We start from the raw sequence: 17,073 nt of genomic DNA, 5'->3' as shown, positions 1-17,073 counted from the left end.
TTACCCAGGCTCAGAAAGAACCCCCTACCACAACTGCCTCCACAATACTCCTCCTAATGACTTCTGTTAATTATTCACAGCCTGACTATTAGATGTGCCTCTCACTCCAGGAGTCTACACTAGTGGCTTTTCCAACTAATCACTTCTCAGCTCTCTGTTGATGTTCCTTCATAGACAACTGCCCTGAGGCCCTAGTTGTACAGCTGCTAAGCTTATCCCTTGATTTTAACCTCACATGCATAGGGACTACTGCCACCCCAAGCTTGTAATCACACTGACTCCTGCATCTGCAGTTTGCACAGATTATAGTAACTGAAACATTTTCCTACTCTGAGTTCAATCTGTATACCAGTTTCCTGCATCATAGACTATGCAACGTTATATGGTTGACACCCAACTTCATGGTCTTCACTGATACTGAATTCCAGACTTTTCTTCACACCTTTCACACTGGTCACTGTTTCACTTGTGCATTACGTGTGCCTTTTATATTAGTCACGGCCCTTTTGGGGGCCTTCATGGAGGATGCAGGTTTTTGAACCCCTTTGGGGACCTATCACACCATGAGTAATAAACTTGTGTGATTTTACCCACATAATCAAGACTATCCAGGCATTACATGAACAATTACACAATTGGCTTGCATGACTATACAAAACCACAAGACTTTAGACATTTTCACATCTGAAAAATGGGGTACCTGTTTGTTTCTTAGAGAAGGTTGTTGTTATTATGTTAATCAATCAATAATCTTTCAGGAAAATATTGACCAACTCAAACAACAAGCTGGGGCTGGGGATTTAGCTCAGTAGCATAAGCATCAGCCTGGCAAACACGAAGTCACAAGTTTGATCCCCAATACCCAAAAATTAAATTAAATTAAATTAAACTAAGTTAAAGTAAAATAGAAAATAATTAGCTTCTTTCTGGGGGCAAACAAACCGTAACCCATTTAGCCCCTGGAACTCCCTAAGCTCATGGTTAATTCCTTTCTAGGCCTCCTTATAATCACTGGGCTCACTTTACTGATGACTCCATGTCTAATGACATTCATAAAAAACTGCTTCAAAAATTAACTACCCAACGTTTTAATCTTATGTTTCTTACAGACAGATCTACCTATAGACCTGACCCTCAGCAAGACACCCAATTATCATCCTTGTCCAACAGGAAGTAACCAGAGAAGACTGCATCACCCTATCTCTCTCTCTCTCTCTCCCTCTCTCTCTCTCTCTCTCACACACACACACACACACACACACACACATATATTGAAAAAGCCCAAATGTAGGGAAAGAAGTCCACTGCCATATTACAAGAGCCAAAACACAAGAACAAGGAAACACTGCCTATAATGGAAAGCCTTGTTGCCAGCCTTGTACAGAGAAAGACATGTTATATAGAAAATACAAGATCCTACAGCTCCTGTCCCATGACCAAAACAATACCTACACCCCCTCTTTTAACTGTTGATAAAAACCCTTCTCAGACCTGCCATGAGTGCCTTGTCCACTGGGTAAAATGTCACTTCTGCTACCTTTGATTAAAACTCCTCTTGTTGACCATGCAGTGTGTGTTCTGGTTCTTGGTGGGGGTTTGATCACTTTATGACTTTGAACCTAGATTGATACATCCTGAAAAACTGTCTTTGAAAATAGGAGAAATAAGATATTTCCATGACAAAAAAATGAAGAAATTCATGATCACCAAACCAACACTACAAAGAGTATTGAAAACCTCTCTAGAAAGAGACAAATGTAACTACAATCCCAAGAACAAAAAATCAAGAGAAAACCCCTAAGCAGGGCAAAGAATTAAACATAAAATTAGTAAAACAACAGCAGAATATAACATGACAGTGATAACTCAGTAGTTATCAGTTATACCCATGAATGCAAATAATCTCAACTCACCAATAAAAAAGACTGTCAGAGTGGATTAAGAAATAAAAGCCAACATTATGCTGTGTACAAGAAAGACATTGAACTCAAAAAGAAATTCATAACTAAAAATCAAAGGATGGAAAACAATACTCCAGGCAACAGAAACCCAGAAAAAAGCAGGGATAGCTATTTTGTTTACAGACAATGTGGACTTCAAACCAAGATTGATCAAAAGAGATAAAGAACATAGCTATATTTTTGGTAGGGGAAAAATTCAAGAGGAAAAGATTATAATCATAAATAAATATGCAGCAAATATAGAAGCACCCAATTATGTAAAATAAATTTTAAAAGACATAAAAAACAAATAAATAATAATACAGTTATAACAGGGAATTTTAACACCCTATTGTCACAAAGAAAGAGTAAATAAAAAAAATCAACAAAGAAATAACAAAACTAAGTAAAACGTGCCAAAATGGACCTAGGAGATGTGTAAACAGTGTTTAACCCAAAAACATCAGAATAAATATTCTTCTCAGCTGCACAAGGTTCATCTCTAAAGTAGATCATATAATAACTCTAAAACATGCTTATGCAAATGCAAATGAATTTAAATAATTCCATGCATATTATCTGACCATAGTGCAATAAAATTGGAAATTATTGACAAATCTCCCCACAAGAACCCCATAGCCACATAATAACTAAATAACACTCTCCTAGACAACCAGTGAGTCATAGAAGAGATTAATATCTACAATGGAATGAAAATGCAAATACAAATGACCAGAACGTATGAGACACAATGAGAGCATTTCTCAGATGGAAATTTACAGCACTAAACTCCCACATTAGGAAAATATAAAGAACATACATAAACAACTTAAAGCCCCACCTCAAACTTCAAGAAAAAGAAGAGTAATGAAGCCCAAATCCCAAAGAATGCGGGAAATTATCAAGAGCAGAGCAGAAATTGAGGCAATTGAAACTAAGAAAAGAATACAAAGAATTAGTGAATCAAAGAGTTGGTTCTTTGAAAGAATAAATAAAATTGATAGAACTCTAGTCAACTTTATTAAAAAGTGGGAAGAAAAAGCTCAAGTTCATGCAATAAGAAATGAAAAGGTTGAAATTATTACAGACCCTTTGGAAATACAGATCGTAAATATGTACTTTGAAAATCTTTACTCTCATAATTTCAGTAACACAAGAGAAGTGGACAGGTTCCTACAAGCATATGAATTATCAAACCTGAATCAAGATGTAAAACTGCCAAGTAACCCAATTTCAGATAATGAAATTGCAAATATAATTAGAACTTTAATAAGAGAGAAAAGCCCAGGTTTCAACAGAGTCACTGCGGAATTCTACAAGAAATTCAAGACTTAATGGGAACACTCCTGAAACCCCTCAATGAAATTGAAAGGGAAGCAATCATCTCTAATTCATTCCTGGAAGCAAGTATTACCATAACACCCAAACCAGAGAAAGACCCAACCAAAAAAGAAAATTACAGGCCAATTTCTCTAATGAACATAGATTCAGAAATTCTCAATAAAATACTGGCAAATAGAATTCACCAAATCTTCAGGAAGATTATACACCATGATCAAGTGAAATTCTTCCCAGGAATGCAAGAAGAGTTCAACATACACAAATCAATAAACATAATGGACCATATCAATAGAGCCAAGAACAAGAAGCACATGATCATGGCATTATATGCAGAAAAAGCTTTTGACAAAATCCACACCCATTCATGATAAAATAAACCCTAGAGAAAATCAGAATAAATGGTCTCTTTCTCAATTTGATAAAAGCCATATGTGATAAACCAACAGCCAATATCTTACAAAATGTACAAAAACTGAAGATTTTCAATCCAAAATGAGGAACATGACAAGGATGACCAGTGCCATCATTCCTAGTCAATAGAATTCTGGAAACGTTAACAAGTAGACAAGAAAGAGAAATAAATAAGGATAGAAAAGGAAGAACTTAAATTATCTATATTTGCAGATGATATGATAGTCTACATAGAACATACCCAAAATTCCATTGAAAGTCTCCTAGAGATAATAACCAAATTCAGTAATGGAGCTGGATACAAGGTCAATACACAAAAATTAATAACATTCCTGTACATAATTACAAACTCTCTGAAAGAGCTAAAAGGATAATGCACCATTCACTACAGTATCCAAAAAATCAAATACTTAGGAATCAATCTAACAAAGGAAATTTAAAAATCTATAAAGTGAAAATTAGATTACTCTAAAAAAAACAAATCAAAAAGGATTTGACAAAATGGAAAGATATTCCCTGTTAATGGATAGGAAGAACAAACATTGTGAAAGCAGCCATTGTCCCAAAACTGTTATTAAGCTTCAATGCAATCCCATGAAAATACCATTTGCATACATCACAGATAGAGAAATCATATCTAAAACTGATATGAAACCAGACGAGTCCTAGAATAGCAAAGCCAATTCTGGGCAACAAATCTATGGCAGGCAACATTAAAAGCCAAGACTTTAAATTATATTACAAAGCTACTACATAAAATCAGCATGGTATTGGATTAAAAACAGAGCTAAAGATCAATAGAATAGAGTAGAAGATACAGCCACAACTACAAATGCACTCAGCTATATCATCTTTCACAAAGGGGCCAAACATGTACACTGGAAGAAAGATAGCATCTTTAAAAAATGTACTGGAAAAACTGGTTCCCCATATGCTGAAAAATAGAAGTAAACTCATATCCGTCACCATGTGCTAAGTTAAAGTCAAACTGCATCAAAGATCTAAACATTGAAAGAGAAACACTAACTCTACTGGAAGACAAAATAGGTAAAAATCTTGAATGGGAATGTATGTGAAAAGAGACATTTCTGTAGTGTTGTTGGGAGTTTAGAATGATGTAATCACTGTGGAAATAAGTATGGAGATTCCTCAAAATTCTAGGATTAGAGATTCCATTTGATGCATCACATCAACAGAACCAAAAATAAAAATCACAGGACCATTTCAATAGACACAGAAAAGCTTTTGACAAAGTCCAACACCAGTTCATGATAAAAATCCTACAGAAACTTGGACTAGATGTTATGTAACTCAATCTCATAAAGGCCATTTTTGACAAACCAACAGCAAACATTATACTAAATGGACAAAAACTGAAAGCCTTTACTCTAAAATCAGGAACAATGCAAGCATGTCAACTATCACCACTATCATTCAATATAGTTCTAAAATTTTAGCCAGAACAATCAGAAAAAAGTTAGAAATAAAAAGAATAAACGCAGGAAAAGAATAAATTTAATTATCATTATTTGCAGATGACATGATACTCTACATAGAAGACCACAAAAACTTCATTAAAAGACTAATGAAGTAATAAACAAATTCAGCAGCATAACTGGATACAACATCAATACTCAAAAATCAATAACATTTATGTACACAAACAAAAAACTCACTGAGAGAGAAATTATGGAAATAATGCTTTTCACAATAGCATCTAAATAAATGAGATTCTTAGGAATCAACCCAACCAATAATGTAAAAGATCTATGTGCTGAAAATTACACTACTCTAAAAAAAGAGATTGAAAAGGATATTAGAAAATGAAAGGATATTCCTTGCTCTTGGTTAGAAAGAACTAAAATGTGAAAATGGTCACACTCCCAAAACTGATATAAAAATTCAATGCAATTATAATCAAAATACCATTAACATATCTTACAGATATAGAGAAAATATTCCTAAAATTCCTTTAGAAACAGAAGAAACCTCGAATAGCAAAGGTGATTTTGGGCAACAAAGGCAACACAGGAAACATTTATATTCCTGACTTGAAACTATACTACAAACTGAGTAATAAAATCAGCATGGTACTTGCAAAGAAATAGACCTGAGGATCAATGGAACAAATTAGAAGATACAAAAACTACTAAAAAGACCCTTAACTACCTTATATTTGACAAAGTGGCTGAACATGTTCACTGGAAAAAAGATAGCCTCGTTAATAAATGGTGCTGTAAAATTTGGCTTTCCACATGCTGAAGACTGAAAATAGATACATGCTTATCACCATACACTAAATGAGATCAAGTATCTAAATATTAAAACAGAAACACTAAATATACTGGAGGACAAGGTAACTAGAAATCTTGGTGACATAGGGATAGACAGATAATTCATAAATAAAATGCAAACCACGTGGGAAATGTTCCAAAAAATCAACTACCAGGATCTCATGTTAAAATGTTTCTGCACTTCAAAAGAAATCATCAACAAAGAGAAAATAAAACCCACAGATTGGAAAATGATTTTAGCAAACCTTCCCTGAGACAAAGGACTTATATCCAGAACATATAAAGAATTCAAAAACATCAAACCCCTAAATTTAAGGACCCACTCCATACATGGGCATTGGCGATAAACATACAGTTCTCAGATGGAGATTTACAAATGGCAAGTAAATATATGAAGAAATGTTCACTATCACTGGTCATTTGAGAAAAGCAAATTAAAACAGCATTGAGATTTTATCTCCCTCCAAAAAAATAACTGTCATCAAGAATCAACTGATAAATTATGTTGGAGAGGCTATGAGGAAAAAGTAACACTGTTGCATTCTTGGTGGGAGTATAGACTGTGCAGCCACTATGGAAATCAGTATGGGATTTCTCAGAAGACTAGGATTGGAATTTCATTCAATCCAGTTATTCCCCTCCTGGGAATTTCCCCAGAAAAAAATGAAAAAGTCATGTCAGAGTGATATATGTGCACCCATGTTCATACCAGCACAATTTGTTATAGCTAAAACTTGGAAACAAACAAAATGCCCATCAACCACAGAGTGGATGAAAAACTATGGTTATACAATATAATAGTACTCAAATATAAAAAAAGAATGATTTTGAGACCTTAATAGGTAAATGGAGACAACTTGAAAATACCCTCATAAGTGAAATAAGATTCACATTAGTAAAAATCACATTGTCTCTCTCGTGTAAAAAATAATAAAAACTGAGAGTAATGGGACCAAATTGTATAACAGATATTGTAAAAGTGAAAGGGAAGGGAGTGCTCTGAAGGATATAAATGTATAGATGATGATATTACTGAATTTCTGTTGAATCATTGAACAGAAGGGTTTGCACTTTCAATGTTTGGGTGTCTAGCCACTTTTTGTGCTTTGATTTTGTGACTTTGGCAACTATTTTTAAGTGTAATGTGTAATGTGACAATGTGTAATGTATCAACTAGAGATTTTATGATGTTAGTTTTTTAATACTGCATTGTTCTAACTTTTTTCTGCTTTTCTATTTTTTTTTAAATTTTCTTTTCTTTCTTTCTTTGAAAAAAAAGAAAACAAAATTTGGACTTTTAGGAGAAGATGATGGAGAGATAACAGCAGCTATGGAGGCTCTCTGAGATAGCCAGCTTTGATTCCAGGAATGATGTGGTGTGCAGAGTCCTAAGCAGAGGGAGATATGCCCTGCCGACACAGAAACGACCAAAAGAAGCTGAGAGAAAACAATCAAAAATGCAATTCCAGTGCTACAACGGGAATAGCTAAAGTCTCGGTGCTGCTGCTGGAGCCTGCAGCTTGAGTACCCTGCCACTGCAGCATCTGAATCATCATAGCTGGGATAGAGACGTGAATGCTCTGAGAGTGGGATTTGGCAAACCACATTGAGAGCAGAGCTGGCAGGGAACCCTGCATTGACCTTCAGTGAGTGAGAGGAACAGGAACCCTTCCATAGATAAGGAGGCTCCAATAAAGGACATTCTGGGACCAGACAGAGTGGGTGGAACAGGGTGCTGCAGTGACTTCAGTCACATATTCCCTTCTCAAGTGGGATTGATGGGGAACACTTGACCTGGGAGACACAATGCACTGAGGCCCAATAGGCTAGCCCAAACCAGTGCATGACAGTGCACCCTAAGACAGTGAAGTCTGAGTTGGCCTGGAAGGGGAAGGCCCATCATAGGTTGCTTGGGTCTGTACCTCCTAGTACACTGCATTGGGAAGGGCCACCTAGTCAGCGCAGCTCAGACCAACTAAAACCAACAAAGAAAGAAACTGGGCCCCTATATATGCCTGTATGGAAGGAACAAAAAATATGAGAAGAAGAGGCAACAAGAAATGTTCCTTGGTCCCCAATCCTGAGAATATTGATCAAAGAAAGATAAATGCAAAGGAGAATGAGGACAGAAAACATGCAATATCAGGTATGGCATCAATAGACATAAAGCAATATCTTAGGGACCTCATAGATGCATTCAAAAGTGAAGTATTTAACCACCTAAAGCAAGATATAAGTAGAATAGTTATAGAAATGCTAAGCACCTCCCAAGAAAAAACAGATGTTGAAATGGAAGAACAGAAAAAAAGGGGAGAATTATTTGATGGAGAAAATTGAGAAAACATGTAATACATGAAGCAGGTTCAAAGAGATTACCAGGAAACTAAAAACTCTATTGAAAGCTGGCATAACAGCTTGAAAGAAACTAAGGATGGATTATCTGAACTGGATGACAGATTTGTAATGTGGGAACATGAAAGGCAAAACTTCTTAAAAATAAGGTAAGAAGTAGTAACAACACAAAGGCTAGAAGATGACAAGAGAATTTATAACTTAAGAATAAAGAATGTGAGAGAAGAATCAGGAGTACAAACAAAGGAACTTCAAAGGCTATTCACAGAAATAATGAGAAAAAACTTACCAAACATAGGAAAAGGGTAAGATGCTCAGATGTATGAGGCATACAGAAATCCAGCCACCTACAATCAAAACAGAACTATACCCAGGCATACAATAATCAATATTCCAGAAATCCAATATAATAACAAATATTAAAAGCTGCCAGAGACAAGAAACAGATCACTTACAAGGGGACACCCATCAGAATTACAGCAGACTTCTCGGCAAAAAACCATCAAATCTCGAAGAGCGTGGGATGAAATAATCCAAACCTTGAAAGACAATAACCTTCAGCCAAGATTGACATATCATGCACAATTGTCCCTAGAAATTAATGGAGAAACAAGGTACTTCCAAGATAAAGAGGAACTGGAGGAATTCGCAACCACCAATCCAACTCTACCGAGAATATTGCAGGACATCCTAAAGAGAGAGGTCACAATGAATGGGGCAGAAAGCAAAATGAAAAAGACAGACAACTAATGACAGAAAAATAGCACATCAGAAAGGAGGCAAAGAAGTTTGGATAGAATTTCTAATATAGATGGCCTAAATACACTAACTGATGGGATAAAAGAGAGATTGCGGGCAGAGTGGATCAAGAGGTAGGGTCCAATGAGAGACTCTTTATAGGAAATATAATTAGCCTGGCAAAGGTTATACAGACCAAAATCAAACATGAGCAAATGAAATTTGATGTGATAGGGAATCAGAGAAATAAGGGTAACTACGCCAGTATTTATGGATAGATTGAACAGACAGGCTTTAATAAATGAAGAAATATAACTAGAAATCCAGCCCAGGAGTGAGAAAGTTTAGAAATACTTAAGTAAACAGCAGATTGCCCCCCACAATATAAAATCACGAGTGATGGGGAGACCCAAAAATATGCAGTTCATTCTGGGGGAGTAAAGAGGAGGAATAGTCTTTAAAAAAAACAGCAGAAGCTATAGCTAATAGTGTATCAGGAATTAAAACCCTTATTACTCGCACCACTCCACTTGGTTGGAACTTTTTGCATCCTAGTTTGTATACAAGCTCTGCTTCGGAGGGCACAGACAGCAATCCCAAAAATACCAGGATATGGCACAGTGATCATCTTTAATTTCCTATTAACTCAATTAGGATCCATGTATGACTAATACTGTTGTATCATGACTGATCATATTTAAATCTGACTTGTTCGAATACTGCTTATTATTTGTATTCAAAACTGTTAAGTTGCTGGTATCAAATTGAGGAATATCGACAACTATACTGAAAATGACAATGATTTATCATGATATCCATTCTGATTTGATTACTACCTACCTGCTTTTGTAGCTCTACACTATCTACAGAGTTGTATTTCTGTTAATTCTGTTATGCACTGATATGTTCAATTATAATTTGTCTAATGATATAGCCAATTTGGTTGATGATAACAAGAAACAGCACAGTGACTATGGTAGAACTCCTTATACAGCAGTTTCATATATCTTTTTAGTTTTATATGTCTATAGGAATATGTTTAGCTCTCTCCTGCTTTGTTCTGTTTCTCCCTCTAATATAGAAAGGATACAAATACATGTTAAACTCATGCTTGCAGAAAACCAATAACCAGTTTATGAGAACTGATTTTATGACACATGATGAAATGAACAAATACTTTGAAGGAAAAAAAAAGGGCACCTCAGTACCCAGTGCTGACTCTGGAGTGTTATGATGTGAAATCAAGCAACATTATTAATCTTTGTTCAGAAGGATTTTAATCTAATAAGTTCTGTTAGGTGTCAACATAAAGTTATGGATAAATGCATACATGTCCAAGTGTATAGGATTGATACTCGTATTCCTTAGTTTTTTTTTGGCTAGTTGAACATAATGGTTTGCAGTCTCCCTGGTTGAATTCCCATTTATATGCTCCACTTTTATATTTTGAACAATTATTTGTGGGGGGACAATATGTATACATCAACTAGTGATTTATTACTGGTTTTTTTATTTCTTTGAAAGTATATACTATTTCTGCAAATTTTCTATTCTATCTTTCTTTAAATAAAATTTAGAAAGTTAAAAAAATTAAATAAAACAACCATTGTTTTATTTCTTTCATTCTGTTTTAAAAGCCTATATTGTCAATTTTTTGGATTTGTTGTTGTTTGTCACTTTTGCTTTTTGTTTTTTTTTCTGACTTTTTTCTGTCTAAAATAAAAACATAATAAAATTTTGTGAGGGATTTTGATCCCCTTTGTTTTCCACATGAAATCATACAGATCTACTACATTAATTAGATTAAGCTGACTGAATTTCATAAACAAAATACACCTGACATTCATGATTTGTTGATAAGACACTTTCATTTCAGAAAAGGGAAAATAAATCCAAAAAGTTCGTGGGCAATCCAGCACAATGAAATTTGTAATAATCCCTTGTTTTGTGACTTGTTAAATATTCTTTGTAACGTGAATGATATATTTCTTCATTTGATCCACTTATATCAAAAGTGTCACAACTTTTAAGCACCTTTTTCAATGTTGTAGAAATTACGGTGATCACTTGGGTGGACTATTAATAGCTCATTTGACAAGTGACTTAAACATGTTTTACTTTTATGTGAGATCTAGAAGAGAAGAGAACTCTACTTTAGATCCACTTTTCTGTGGAAGTTACTCTATGATTTGGATCATATAATCCACCAAATCCAATGGATCGTAAAGTGTGAAGTCATTAAAGATACTGCTTGGAGCCCTTAGTTGGCCTCTATGTGTTGTTTGCATCTGAGACATCTAGTAAAAAACTGCATTTCTAGTATGAAATCCTGTCATTTTTTTAAGGATAGCAAGTTTTTGTAAATATTTGGTTATTCTTTTTACAAAGTTTAAATGGAGATTAAATTGTAAACATATTCTACCAAGGTACCACGTGTCTCAGCTTCTTTACATGAATTTAGTGTTGTTTAATCCCTCAAGTCACAAAGTTAGGCAAAAACAACAATATATCATCACAAAGTGGAAGTGATACACACAAAATCACACTCAAGTAGATAACAGAGAAATAAATAGAGACATTATTCCAACACTCTAGCCCCCTGATGTTAATATTCTCTTCTGGTTCATTCCTATGATTTCATGCAGATGTTCATGATCAGCTGCAGAAACAAAAATTTAGGCTATTTTTGAAGATTATTTAAGAATAATTATTTGATTATTAAGATTACAAATGATGGATTAGTTAGTTTTGTGTGTCAAAGTGTTTGTGATATAATATCCACTAATTTAGTCAACTAATCATGTAAGTGATGCTCTGATAATATTTTGTACATGTGGGTAGCATGCTCTGTTAGTTAAGTATAAAGTAAATAATATTCCTTTTAAAAATATGACTGAGACATATATACAAAACTGAAAAATTTTAAATACAAAATCAGTCTTCCAGATAAAAAGAAATTCTGCATCAGCTCCTGCTACAATTTTCAGTATCCTAAACTACATTAAAAATTTCCTTCTCTTGAAGTTTTCATAACTCCATACATATGTGATCATACAACACAAAAAATCTTTTACTTTTTCTTTTTCACACTTGTATCTACACATATCATAATATTCATATTTGTATCTTTTTCTCTGTATATATAATTATTTTTGTTTCCTCTGTCACTATTTAAAATTAAGTTTATTGATAGAATTTTGACATACATAATGATCACATTCGTCATACGGAATATGTACCTGTACATATCATATCTTGATTTTTTTTTTGTATTTTTTGAGACAGGGTCTCACTATGCTGTTCAAGCTAGACATGAGCTCACTTTGTAACACAGGCTGGTCTCGAACTCACAGATCCTCCTGCTTCACCCCTGGTAGTGCTTGGATTACAGGCATGGGCCATCATTATAGGCTTTTTGATTTTTTTTTTATCATGTTCCTCTTCCTTGCCTTCAATCCCTTCATTATTCAAAAAAGCCTTGTTTCCATTTTTCCTACCATTCTTTCTTTTTCTTCCTTGCCTTCCTTCTCTCTACTCCTTGTATTTTGATTCTTTCTGTATATGTGTATACATTTACATATGTGGATGCATATATAGTGCTCCTTTTTCAAACTTTAAAAAATTGATGTGGTATTATTAATAAATTTCATAAGTTCTGAGTTGGCCAACATACTAATTCCCGTATTTCTTTTTTTTTTTTTTAAATCATTTTCCTTTTTTTTTATCGGTACCGGGGATCGAACTCACGACTGCCTGCTTTCAAGGCAGGCGCTTATGCCGCTGAGCTAAATCCCCAGCCCCTAATTCCCATATTTCTAACTATTGAATTTTCCAGGTCCAATAAATGTGAAAAGTCTACATATGTGTAAATGTCCAAGCAAGTTGTGGCACTCAACTGATACAATCTTAGCCTTAAGCAAAACCCCTAGTTTCATTTTTATTTGGTTCTCTCATTAGTAAACTTGCTGGCATAGTTAAGTGATTAATGCAGTAAAAATCAAGCCCTCAGATATGAGTGACTTAAAATAGCAGAACACTGGTGTTTTTCCATATCAAATGATGGAGTGTCTTTGACAGCTCTCTTTCAAGCCTTGACTAAGAAATCCATGTACTTTCCATCTTGCTGTATGCAATTTAAAATTTCCTTCAAATATTCAGGGCTATAATTCAATCATATAGCCATAGTCTAAATTCAAGGGAAGTTAGAAAATGTAATCCTTCTATTATGGAAAAATAGAGAAAAGAGAATTGAATATTTAACAGTTTTTTGAGTTTAACATGTGCCACTTTATATTAGAAGGATGAAAGCCTGAACAATACCTGGACACATCCTGGGCCTCTACAAAGAAGTGTGTTGTACAATTTAAAAAGCCATTCGAATCAGAAGAAGATCAAGGGATATTTTGTTCTTTATGTCCCTTATCAAACTTTTAAAAATGCATTTTATTGGCATATTTTAGACATACATAATTGTCACATTAATTAGAAGAATTTTTCATCTATACATATTTCTTGATTCTTGTTTTTGCCTTGGACCCCTCTCCTCCCTTGCACCACTCTTCCACTTCTTATTTACTAAAGCTTTGTTTCTATTTACTTTCTTCTATTCTATTTGTCTTTTTTTTTCACTTACCTCTTCCCCCATACCTTGTTCACCTTCCTTTTTGAATATTTTCTTCCTATTTCCCAGCATATGTTATATATTTTGGTCCTTATTTACAGTTTAAGTTTCTCACAGTAGAGAAACAATGTAACACTTAAAAGTGAGTGTCTGATTTATTTCATTTACCATTATGGACACTTTTATTCTTTATCAAATTTTTGTCAGGCTAATATCTTCTCACCCACAGTGATTGGATTTTTTAAATCATTCAATTAGCTTTTTCTTCTTTGCTTGTATCTGAAGAGGAAATTGTTCAAAAAATCAAACCAAAGACAAGCAATTCGCTGTATTATTCCAGTAATCAATATATAAAGTTTTGTCCATACTTAATTTTTCTATAAAAAGTTAAACCATGTATATTATTTGAAAATATTTTAATATATTTGAAATGCAGTTAGAAGCAGAAAGAGGTTCTACGAACTTTCCCAAGAAGAAGATCAGATAAATCATTTGATTGCTAAATAGAATACATTATGAATGAAAAATTGTATTATTGAACAATCCTCCCAATGGCCTAAAATTTTCACGTATCATTTCAGTACAATCAGAGAAAATATTAGAATTGTCATTATTATTTTAATAGTCATAACTCTATAAATATCCACATATTTCATATATCTAAATATTTGAACTGAAGAAAAAACTTTATTCCTGCTACCCATTCTTGAATGCATAAATTTGCTTTACTGTAACAGGGATTGTTTGTTTGTTTGGGTTTTTTTTGTTTGTTTGTTTTTTGGTACTGGTGATCGAACTCATGACCTCATGCTTGCCAGGCAGGTGCTTATGCAGCTGAGCTAAATCCCTGGCCCAAATTTGCATTACTGAGTTGAAGACTAAAACATATTTAAAGAACATGTTCAAAATTTTCAGTAAAGCACAATATTCATGGATTCATATATCTCCTTGAGACATTTGTCACTTGGGTATATTTAGGAGATGTTCTTACTCATGTCTTCTGATTCATCTGGTAGAGAATTAGGATTTAAAAGTTTAGACTTCATCTCCAAAATTTGGTTTCTGTTGTGGTTGAAAAGTCTTAAAGCATAAGTAACACAGAATTTAGCTAGAGGACTGCATGAATAATTACAGAAAACACCAGTAAACAGCTTAATTTTAGCATGAGAGAAAAAGCAAAACACATGCTACCCCATGCCAACATTGCACTGGTACAAAGATTGCTTTGATTCAAAGGTTTTCTCTTGTGCTGGGAATTGAAACTAGGACATTGCATGCAATAGGCAAGAACTCTACATCACTGAATTACTTCCCAAAAATTTTGATTTTATTTTAAGGGAACTTCTCCCTAAATCGTCCTAGCTGGTTTTTAATCAGCCTACCCAGTAGTTGGAATTACAAATATGCACCAACAAATTCTACTGACTTGTGTTTTTTTTATTTCAATTGAAATAGAAATTTAAAAGCTAAGTGAATCAGATGGCTCTAAGATGAAAAATCTCACAATAGATGAAAAAATCTCACGTCTCATATCATTCTTTTTAGTCTGCCACAAAGCCAAAATTTCTACCAAGACACATTACTTCATTTAATGTATGAAGACAGATTGTTTATAGCATATTCAAGGAAAATAAAGTCTTTATTGACTTTTATGAAGTATTTTCTGTGGAACCTTAGTAGTTCAAGGTAGTAAATTTAAAAAGGATATACATACATGTTTGTGTGTGTGTGCATACATGTTACTGAATTGTGTCAGTCATATGTACTATCAAATTAGCACTTCAAATACATAAAAATAAAATTGAAGAAATGAAATTAAAATTATAAAATTTTAGTATCATTTTCTACAGTTCCATCAGTTAAATATGGCAACTTTCTCTGCCTTAATCTATAACTCAATACACACAAAAAGTTAATATACATTATATAACATAGCTAATAGTATGATGTACTTATTGGTTTTCATCTTAATTTATTCACTTAACATTGTATTGAGAACTTTTCTTGAACATATAACATTAAAGATGCTTTATAAACATGATGTTAATGCCTGTGTAACACCTCTTGATATAAATATATCAGTGAAAAATACACTCAGATTCAAACTGCTTCTCTTACTCTATTTTTCATAATGTATATCATGTCAGATACCAGATGGGTGTGCTATTTTTCACATACACAAAGAAAACAATAAATATTGTCGCAGCAGATAGAAAATAGATATCCTTTAATATAATTCTTTTCTGTCTTAAACAACCTGAACTTAACATTGGATCCTACAGGTTGAGCATCCATTATCCAAGACTGTCATCCCTTCAAATGTGAGTTCCAAATTATTTTAAATGTGCTTGTAAGATGGAATATAAGTCAGGTTGCAATAACTTCAAAATTTGATTTGATTGACTTGTGCAAGTGTCCTACAGAACCCAAGGAGATATTCACACTGACTAGTTGATTATAAATGACATTATAATGGATGGTGGTGATAAGGAAACATATAGGAAAAGGAATATGGAAATTCAGTAGCATGACTGAGCAAATTATCCTCCAAGATTATTCACATATTATTCACTATCGTTCTTTTTATGAAACTCTGACATATTCATTGTTGTACAATGGGCTGTCATGTAGAAATATGATTGAGAATGAAGAATGTTTCTGGTTTTTTTTCTCCTTAAATAAAATTTTAAAAAAGAAGAATGAGACCTAATGCTAACAAACTTAATGTGAAGCCCAAGTAAGAAATACCTATTAAGATTCATTTTGGTAACTTCATCTAGAATTCCTCCCACTGCCATATTGTAAAGGATATTTTCTTAAATGCATGTGTTAGTATCTACTATGAAACATGATATAAGATCATTTGATGGCCACATCCAAATATTGAGGTAAATCATTCTTCAAAATTTTAACAGCAACACAGGATGAGTAATTGTGCAATTGTAAAAGCTAAATGTTGTGTGTACATCACTGATCCCTCTGCTAATATCTCAATAGCTGCTCAAGATATTAAATGACAAATTAAAGACATGTCAGACTCTAAAATTCCCTGAATCTTACTCTCATCCTTTTTATGGAAAGCTACTAATAGTTCATCATTGTAGAAAACTATGGTGATTGTACCCATAATTATCATGTTGATCTCATTATTTAGCCCATGAATACTTGATTGTTTCTTTGGTTCCGTCTCTTCCAGACTTAAATCTATGTGCCTAACCAAAATAAGAATGCTTGGTATCAATTTAGGGACTTTAGGTTAGCCTCACTGCCTATTTCAACTAGGATTCATTTTAGCCAGAGGAAGATAGATTGGTCACCACCAATTAAATTATTTTTTTTAATTTTATTTAAGAGGAATAAGAGAAAAACACAAAAC

Source organism: Cavia porcellus, unplaced genomic scaffold, assembly GCF_034190915.1.
Source record: "Cavia porcellus strain 051 isolate PalLab524CR breed Dunkin Hartley unplaced genomic scaffold, mCavPor4.1 scaffold_3, whole genome shotgun sequence".
In the NCBI taxonomy this organism is placed as follows: domain Eukaryota; kingdom Metazoa; phylum Chordata; class Mammalia; order Rodentia; family Caviidae; genus Cavia; species Cavia porcellus.
The sequence above is the reverse complement of the archived record's forward strand: the minus strand, read 5'-3'. Positions refer to the sequence as shown.